This window comes from Rutidosis leptorrhynchoides, chromosome 1, assembly GCF_046630445.1.
Source record: "Rutidosis leptorrhynchoides isolate AG116_Rl617_1_P2 chromosome 1, CSIRO_AGI_Rlap_v1, whole genome shotgun sequence".
Lineage (NCBI taxonomy): Eukaryota > Viridiplantae > Streptophyta > Magnoliopsida > Asterales > Asteraceae > Rutidosis > Rutidosis leptorrhynchoides.
This window is the reverse complement of record NC_092333.1, coordinates 343,678,612-343,689,865: the sequence shown is the minus strand read 5'-3', so window position 1 is coordinate 343,689,865 and position 11,254 is coordinate 343,678,612.

The following is an 11,254-nucleotide window of genomic DNA, read 5'->3' as shown; positions in this document are numbered from 1 at the left end:
GTACATAATGAGATGTTGAGGTGTGTGATGTTGAACTTGGGTTGTTGGTGGTACTGATATTGATGTTGGTGCTGGTGATGTTGCTGAAACTGGTAAATTTTGCATCATATTCTCCAAAGTCACTATCCGAGCGCGAAATTCGTTGACTTCTTCTATTATTCTGGGATGATTGTCGGTTGGAACGAGCGGATGAATAAGGTTTAGAATTTTAGATAGAATATAATTGTGGTGAGATATTCAAAAAATGAGAGTGAAAATGGTGTTTTGGATTGGTTCGCTGGTGAATGCTTCAGGTTCTTCGCCCAGAGGACAATATGGTGGATGAAAAGGATCACCTTCTTCTTGTCTTCAATGATTGAGTAGACTACGAACCCATCAGATGAATTGGGGATGGAAGATTGGTTGATTCATTCTAGTGACGCTGCCTTCGGAGCTTAGGTGAGCATCCATGTCGGAATAGCTATCGGAATAACTATCGGAATAGCTATCAAAATCTGAGGGACTCGAACTGGTTGAGGGATTCATCTCGTACGATCAGATGAAGGATTTTCGATAAGAAATAGATTATAGGATGTAGATTAGTACCCTACAATACATAATTTACATATGTATATATAATACTAAAATCTCATAAAAGCGCATGTATTCTCAGTCTCAAAAATATATATTGAAAAAGCATTTAAAAATGGAGTAATGAAACTCACTCTACAATATTTTGTAGTAAAAATATTCATACGACGATACTGAATAATGCAGGGTTGGCCTCGGATTCACGAACTTATATCAAGTGTATATATTAACACATATAATGGTAACCGAACAATTTTATGTATCATTAGTGAATTAATTGTTATTTTAATTATGTGTTTCATTAATAACTAAATTAACTATATTTATTTTTATATACATTAAATAGATAATTAATATTTATTACAAACATATTAATAAAGTTATGTTTTCTGTAAATAATATATTTTTATATAGAAAATATTTATTTGATATATTAATAATACTAATGATAGTAATGATAAAAATAATAATATTAGTGTTAGAAATAATAAAAAAAATGGTAATAAGCATAATAATAATAAAAATAATGATAATTCTAATAATATTAATAATGATAGTTCTAATAATAAAAATGATAATTTTTTTATAAAAAATTAGTTTCAATAATAATATTTCTTACATTATAATAATAATAATAATAATAATAATAATAATAATAATAATAATAATAATAATAATAATAATAATAATAATAATAATGAGTAATAAGTAAACTACCTAAAAGAAGTAGTCCTAAAAAAATGCCCAATTCCGGGTTTGAACCCGCGACAACCCGTTAACCCGATAACTCCCTTAACCATTCGTCCGTAAATATTTTTCTGTTCTAATTCATACCATTTATTCTTTTGATCCATTATTAGCATATCATAATGTCGTCATCATCATCTTAACTTAAACATCATCATACTTATTATTTTTATCATGATCATAACTTCACCGAATCATCATCATCCTATATGAACTTAATCATCATTAATCATCATATCACAATTATTATAGCATAATCATCATCATGATCTTCACTATCATTATCATAATTCACATTATTGACATCATCTCACGGTTTTACCATCATCATTCTAACTCTCGATCTTTCATTTCATCACCTCCTTCGTGCCATCATTATCATCATAGAATCATCATCTCATGATCATCATATCACAATTTATATAACCGAACATCATCATCATCATCATTTTTCTCATATGATATCATCTAATCAATACAAACCCGTGTTCATCATCATCATATACATCTAATTATCATCATTAATTATCCTAATCGATATCATATCATCTACTATATCATACGGACTCATTATCATCATTATCTATACGTATATCATAAATCATCATCTTTGTACATCATTCTCATCAATCAATATCTACCCATCGTGAATATCATGCATTGTGTCACCATCATTATAATATTTATCATTATGTATGCGTAATAAAAAACGAAATAGCAGCAGAAAGAATCGCTAACAATATCTAAACCATCAAACTAATAACTCTTATTCATTTTCATTATCAAGATCCTCAGTCGGCCCAACAAGATTTACAGCCTAAAATAAAAAAAAAAACATGGCAGCCCAATAGTATAATTAAATCTCGGCCCAAGTGATCAAATTGAATGTTATTTCATTTTGCAGTTTAATTAAATATTTATAATAACTTTCAGCTGCTCTTCACTAATATTTGTTCTCATCTACGGACCCTACCATGTCATCCCTTTAATTCTAATCCAATGAACATCATACGTTTACATCATTATCTAAATTTTCATCTTCAATGTCATTATCGTTTTTAAATTAGAAAATAGAAAACAAACCAAGTGACAGCTGTTTGCGAAGTAGATGGATTGATGGTGATTGTTTGAAAGGTTGTTCGAAGAAGAAAATAGAAGGATATAGTAATTTGGTTATTTCCGGTTGGTTTTCAAAGTGAAATAGAAACGTAACACGCACAAAATCACAACGTGTAGATGATGGTGTCTCAAACGGTTTTGAGGTGGTTTATGGTTGTTGTTGATCAGAAACAAAGGTGGAGATAGGTTTTGAGAATGATGGAAATTGAGTACTATTGATTTGTCGAGAAGGTTAGGGCAGCTGGTTTTTTTTAAACAGAAACAAATCAAACGGGGCAGCAGCAGTTTAGTTCATGGTGGTTTGATGTTCAAAATTTCGGTCATGAATAGAAGAGAGAGAGATGGGCATGGGCTCAATGATGTTTGGTTGTGGTGTTCGTAGATGGTCCAAAGGTAGGTTGAGGTGGTGAGTGAACTCAAACAAGCAACCGATGATGTTCAATGGTGAAGTTTACAATGGTTGTTTGGGTTCAGCTGTAACAAAAAGCAGGAAACAAAATGAGCAGCGAGCAATTGCAGGGGTGAAGTTGCAGTGTAGTAAGTGGCGGTGGTGGTTGTTAGGGTAACCAATAGTTTAAGTGGTGTTCGTTTGGTGATGGTAGCCAGTTGTTGTTGGAGATCGAAGAAGTAATAGAAAGAAAAGTTGGTGATGGGTTCTACACATCTCTCATATGCATATGCATATATAGATAATAGATAGATGATAGTGGAAGAATTTTTATCAATCAAAAATAGTGAGCATAAAGTTAATAATCTGCACACGGATATAATTTAGTGAGACAAGGAAAACCCAATTGAAAATGATGTATAACAAACGCGTAATTATTTATTTTTACTATATTATATTTAGTATAAATAATTATTAAAATATATAATCTTATTTAATATTAATATTAAATATCAATAACAATGATAATAATAATAATTATTAATAATAATAATTATTAATACTAGTGTTAATATTAATAATAATCATAATAATATTAATATAACAAATTAATATTAATACATAATTATATAAATAAAATGAAATATTATAAATTTATATATTTTAGTCTTATTCCTTGTAGAATTATTTATAAAAAGTCTGTCACTTACTTGTTTTTAATCCCAAATAAGATATATAGAGTATTAAAATTTAAACTATCCAAGTAAATGCATTTTAGATAAACTTATAATCTACCTAATCTTTTTACATACTAATGATTACAATCATTATATTAGAAACCAAATATATATATATATATATATATATATATATATATATATATATATATATATATATATATATATATATATATTTTAATACTGAATTTTATTATTACTTATATCATTTTTCATATTTATTTCTAACAATTTAGTTGTATAGTATTTTCAATTATATTTTAAACTATTATATATATATTTATACATTTAAATATATATGTATTTATTTACAAATAGTGGTTCGTGAATCGTCGATAACAGTCAAAGGTCAAATGAATACATGAACATTGTTTCAAAATTTTCTAGACTCAACATTACAAACTTTGTTTATCGTATTGAAATCATATAAAGATTAAGTTTAAATTTAGTCAGAAATTCCCGGGTCGTCACATTTAGTCTTATGGATTTTCTCGAGTCTTGGAGTTTCTTCATTTCTTCCTCATTCGGATTTTTTCATTCTTCGTTGCTTTATTATCTTTTTGTTAATAGATAATACTTTTAGCTTTTTGGCTTCTCGATTCATAACTTCAATACGCTTGATCACTTAGAGGATTTCTCTATTTTTCTATTTTTTTATTTATTTTTATTTTTATATGATTACTTTACTTTAAAATGGTAACTTCTTTGATCCATGTATCGAACTTTCAATCAACCGATCCCGGACTGGACCGTCAGTCTTAGGTGGTTAGGTAATCTAGCACCCCATAGAATCTATGCTCGAATCTCAGAGACTACAACTTTAAGTTTATCTTTCATTTTTATTTTTAATTTATTTTAGAGATGTAGTGATCAATGGTGAGAGTGACACTTCATTTAAATAAATCCGTCGACCAATTTATCAAAAACACCTTGTATGATGTTGGAACGTGCTTTCATTGATAGCAAAATGTTTATTAAGTTGGGGTTTATATTTTTATGGATTTCTAGGAATTGAAAAGTTTATGATCAAAAAGGTTTTCTTAGTGGATCATCAACACTCAGGTAAGTGTTAAAAAAGGGTTAGTATGGGAGGTTTTTATTAGTGGTTTATTGTAAGAGATGTCAAAATCATTTAATTGCACCTATACCACTTATGGTACCTACTTCCAATACTGAACATGCATACACTGACCAAGTTCTAACCTGAGACACAGTATCAGCACACTCAACTTTTATTGGTGAAGCATTTAAAGATGTATGCTTTTGATTTTGGAATACCTTACCTTTTTAGTGGGGTGGTGTGTGCCTAGTCGCTTGAATACCTCTCTTAGGATCTTATTTCACTCTTCGCAAAGTTTTATGTGACAGTCATATAGAAACATCCACTGAGGCAGTCATTTAGACACATCCTCTTATAATTATCTATTTGTTATTTGATAAGAGAATAAATTTTCTCACTCTTTTTATTTCGGAAAGTTGCTACACTTTAAAAATTTTTGAAAAATTCAGCAAAAACATAAGGTTTACAACATACATTATTTACTTTTTATGCATTGTATTACCTTACCAATATTGCGGTATAATATGTCATGTATCCCACACTCAAAGGAACATTGTCCTCAATGTTCGTAGTGGCATTTCCTCTTCACCAATTAATTTATTTTAGTAATGCTAATTAAGTATCACTTGTTTACATAACTTTTACGATTATATAAATATGATAGTCAAGAGGGAATCCCACACTTAGGTTTTCTAGATAAGTGGGATATTTTCTTTAAGTACTCTTAATTGGAATTTTTAATCCCACACTTAGTGTTAAGCATATGATCCTAGCAAATATCTAAAGATTTAGAGACTAAGAGCGAGTACTTCCCTACAGAATATTTCGTTGATGACCTATGGCAGTATCTCCATGATTTGCTCATAAGCACTCCATCTACATTCACCATACTTCACTTGTGATACGCCTCTTGAGTGTGAACACACAGGACATTCCCCATATTATTTCAGTTGTTGCTCATTGCACTATCCAGGTGTGAAAGATCGACCGAGACTTTATTACTTAATTAATATTAAACTATAATATAAGGTAAAGGCATTACTAATTTAAAAGCTCGGGTTGCCTCTCGAGAATCGCTTTTTTTGTTCGAGTCATTAGCTTGATTCTAAGGTTATTTCTATAACATCCCGTCTTTTTCCGTTAATTAATTTTAAGTCTGTTATATAATTATAACATCTTCCGTTAATACTCGTTTTTAAAATATCTCGTTTAGGTAATTCACTCACTCACTTTTAAACTCGAGGGACTAATGTTGTCAAGAGGGCAAAGTGGTGACTAGTGAACTAGTCAAACCCTCCTCCCACCATTCATTCACCTCCCATCTTCATCTTAATACTTCCACTTTTCTCTCAAACCCCAACTACAAAGATTCATCATCCATTTTCGATCTAGCAAGACAACATCAAAACAAATTACATATTTGGAATCCTTGCAACTTCCTCTTAGATTCCATACCAACTTCATCTCGTTTGGGTAACTTTCTAAAAATACGAAATTTCTTGCTCTTAATCTTTTAAACTTAAAAGTGTGTTAATTAGTGTCTATGGCTCATGTCTAACTTGAATATGTGAATCATATGCTCGATCTTGTTATTTTGAGTAACTAGCATGAACTTGAAATGGGTGTGCTTGATTTTGAGTTTTGGATGCTTATATGTTGTTAGATGTTAAAAGTGCATGTATTAAATGTGTTACTAGCATCACTAGCTTCAATTTGGTATGTAAGTTGACATGGAAAAGCTTCATAAACATAATTGTTAAATTTGTGATTTTGAGTTAGGGTTTGATAGAAGTAAAATGAACTTTTGATGCATTGAATGCTTTGCAATGTTATTTGTAAGTGTTTAGTTGTATTTTATGCGTAATTACCTATGAAACGGCGTATCACATGTGTGCATTTAATTCCCGAATCATCAAAGTGCATTTATGAACTTGAAAGCATTTATGGTGGATATTTAATGAACTTTCAATTTGGATTTGAATATTATAAATGATGATTTTTGATTGATGAAATGTGTTTTCTTGTGTTCCTCGTCAAATTACCTTTCCAACGATATAAGATACGTGTCTTGAATGTTTACGATTCGTTAATTGTGTTTGAATGAAATTTGGTTTGGGACTTAGACTTTTGAAACGAGCCAGGCACCAGCTCCAGTTGATTATCGTGGCGCGGCCTTCCTATGTCGCGGCGCGACATAAGCCGTGTTCAGCGGCTATTCACCTTGGCACTTTTACGAAATATTCTAACTATGCTACGCACCTCCGATTACCATGTAACTTGTTCTAACATGCTTATATATGATTAAAAACCTCAGAAAAATAGTTCGAGACCCGACCCGAACGTGCTAACTTTTTCGTTGACTTTGACTTGACCAAAGTTGACTTTTGTTCAAACTTAACTAATACTTGTTTAAACCGTTCAATTCTTCTTGTATACTTGATTCTTGCATGAAACTTGACAACTTGATTCACATGCTATATAATCGAGTCATAACGAGCCATAGGACTAATTGAACAACTTTGACCGACCGTGTTTACCGATATTGATACAACCTAATTGTTTATGTCAAAACTAGCATTCGTTCTTGCACACATTACTTTGCGAAGTACATTTATATCTGTGCAATCAAGGTGAGATCATAGTCCCACCTTTTCAACAACTTTTACTCTTTAAACTATGGGATGAGAAACATATACGTATTATACTTTTATGCTTTGAACACAAGTACAAAAACAAACATTCCACGTGTGAGTTAGAACAAAAAGGCCTCAATTCAATTATCATTAGTTACACTTGCAGGGTGTAAACGTGAACTTATGTTATGTGATCACATGGGCTTGACAAGCCCTCATTCGGACGGTTCGCTACCGTTAGCGGATGAAATATATTTTCAAGTATATAGTGTAGGTTCTAACACTATGATAAAGGGGTTCATGAACAGTTAAGTCTTGATAATTGGGTGCTCCACAAACGTATAACAACTTTGGAATGAAAACGATTTAGATAATCAACGTTATGGCAATACAAAATCTTGTGGTTCAAAAACAATGTTACTATTACACCTATGATTTCACCAACGTTTTTCGTTGACAGTTTTCTATATGTTTTCTCAGGTCCCTAAACGCTAAGTGATACATGCTTCCGCACTCTATTTTGATACTTGCTTAGATGTCGAGTATACATGCATACATGAAGCGTCTTTTGACTTTACTAAATCATGTTGCATAGGTTTCATTTGTGCATTAACATTGTAATGTAACTAGTCGTTGACCTACTTTTGTAAACCTTGAAACATCTTTACTTATGAAATGAATGCGACATACTTTTGGTCAAACGTTATTTAAAGACTTATGACCACGTAACGGGACCTATGTAGACGGCGCCGTCAATGAAGATTTTGTTGGGTCGCTACAGTTGGTATCAGAGCGTTGGTTGTAGGGATTTAGAGTTCATTGGTGTCAACCCCGAGTCATAGGGTACATTAGTGAGTATAGACTACAACCGGCATATAGACTTGAAGTAGGACTTGCTTGACTACTTGTGCATTTATACTTGCACTCTTCTATTCGTATCTAACTCTTATTTCATCTTAATCTCACTTGTTTAATTTGATTGACACGCCATCTTGACTTCATGAGATAATGTCGAATGAACATATGAATTAGGGTAATATAATTGCCGGGATTATATTACAATGACTCATATGGACGTTCCGTCATTATAACATGAAGAATTTGTAGTGACCCGAACTTTTCCATGTTTATTTATATTAAATGAAATTGTTATTTACATGACTAAATATTTCCAACATGTTAAGCAATCAAACTTGTTAAGACTTGATTAATTGAAATAGGTTTCATATAGACAATTGACCACCCAAGTTGACAGGTGATTCACGAACGCTAAAACTTGTAAAAACTATATGATGACATATATATGATTATATATATAATTAACATGATATTATGATAAGTAAGTATCTCATTAGGTATTTTAACAATGAGTTATATAAATAAAATTGAGTCTATTGAATTAAGAAACTCGAAACGATATATATAACGATTATCGTTATAACAACGTTTTACTAAATACATATGAATCATATTAAGATATTGATATACTATGTTTAATCATGATAAATGATAAGTAAACATGTCATTAAGTGTATTAACAATGAACTACATATGTAAAAACAAGACTACTAACTTAATGATTTCGAAACGAGACATATATGTAACGATTATCGTTGTAACAACATTTAACTGTATATATATCATACTAAGATATATTAATATATCATAATATTATGATAATATAATAATTTAACATCTCTTTAGATATAATAACAATGGGTTAACAACATTTAACAAGATCGTTAACCTAAAGGTTTCAAAACAACATTTACATGTAACGACTAACGATGACTTAACGACTCAGTTAAAATGTATATACATGTAGTGTTTTAATTCATACACTTTTGAAAGACTTCAAGACACTTATCAAAATACTTCTACTTAACAAAAATGCTTACAATTACATCCTGGTTCAGTTTCATCAACAATTCTACTCGTATGCACCCGTATTCGTACTCGTACAATACACAGCTTTTAGATGTATGTACTATTGGTATATACACTCCAATGATCAGCTCTTAGCAGCCCATGTGAGTCACCTAAAACATGTGGGAACCATCATTTGGCAACTAGCATGAAATATCTCATAAAATTACAAAAAAATTAGTAATCATTCATGACTTATTTACATGTAAACAAAATTACATATCCTTTATATCTAATCCATATACCAACAACCAAAAACACCTACAACCACTTTCATTCTTCAATTTTCTTCATCTAATTGATCTCTCTCAAGTTTCATCTTCAAGTTCTAAGTGTTCTTCATAAATTCTACAAGTTCTAGTTTCATAAAATCAAGAATACTTCCAAGTTTACTAGCTCACTTCCAATCTTGTAAAGTGATCATCCAACCTTAATAAATCCTTGTTGTTTACAGTAATATATCATTCCAAATCAAGGTAATACTCATATACAAACTTTGATTCAATTCCTATAACTATAACTATCTTAATTCGAGTGATAATCTTACTTGAACTTGTTTTCGTGTCATGATTCTACTTCAAGAACTTTCAAGCCATCCAAGATCCTTTGAAGCTAGATCATTTCTTGTCACTTCTATTAGGTTTACCTACTAAACTTGAGGTAGTAATGATGTTCATAACATCATTCGATTCATACATATAAAACTATCTTATTCGAAGATTTGAACATGTAATCACTAGAACATAGTTTAGTTAATTCTAAACTTGCTCGCAAACAAAAGTTAATCCTTCTAACTTGACTTTTAAAACCAACTAAACACATTTTCTATATCTATATGATATGCTAACTTAATGATTTAAAATCGGAAAACACGAAACACACCGTAAAACCGGACATACGCCGTCATAGTAACACCGCGGGCTGTTTTGGGTTTGATAATTAAAAACTATGATAAACTTTGATTTAAAAGTTGTTCATCTGGGAAAATAATTTTTTTATGAACATGAAACTATATCCAAAAGTCATGGTTAAATTCAAAGTGGAAGTATGTTTTTCAAAATGGTCATCAAGACGTCGTTCGTTCGACTGAAATGACTACCTCTTACAAAAACGACTTATAACTTATATTTCCGACTATAAACCTATACTTTTTATATTTAAATTCATAAAATAGAGTTCAATATGAAACCATAGCAATTTGATTCACTCAAAACGGATTTAAAACGAAGAAGTTATGGGTAAAACAAGATTGGATATTTTTTGATTGTTGTAGCTACGGGAAATATTGTAACAATTCTATACAAATCATATCCTAGCTAACTTATATTGTATTATACATGTAGTCTAATATATTATGTAATCTTGGGATACCATAGACATGTATGCAAATATTTTGACATATCATATCGACCCATGTATATATATTATTTGGAACAACCATAGACACTCTATATGCAGTAATGTTGGAGTTAGCTATACAGGGTTGAGGTTGATTCCAAAAATATATATACTTTGAGTTGTGATCTAGCCTGAGACGTGTATACACTGGGCCGTGGATTGATTCAAGATAATATATATCGATTTATTTCTGTACATCTAATTGTGGACAACTAGTTGTAGGTTACTAACGAGGACAGCTGACTTAATAAACTAAAAACAGTAAAACGTATTAAAAATGTTGTAAATATATTTTGAACATACTTTGATATATATGTACATATTTGTTATAGGTTCGTGAATCGACCAGTGGCCAAGTCTTACTTCCCAACGAAGTAAAAATCTGTGAAAGTGAGTTATAGTCCCACTTTTAAAATCTAATATTTTGGGATGAGAATACATGCAGTTTTATAAATGCTTTATAAAATAGACACAAGTAAATGAAACTACATTATATGGGTGAATGATCGAAGCCGAATATGCCCCTTTTGTTTGGTAACCTAAGAATTAGTAAACCGATCTACTAATTGACGTGAATCCTAAAGATAGATCTATTGGGCCTAACGAACCCCATCCAAAGTACCGGATGCTTTAGTACTTCGAATTCGTTTTTATCATGTCCGAAGGATTTCCTGAA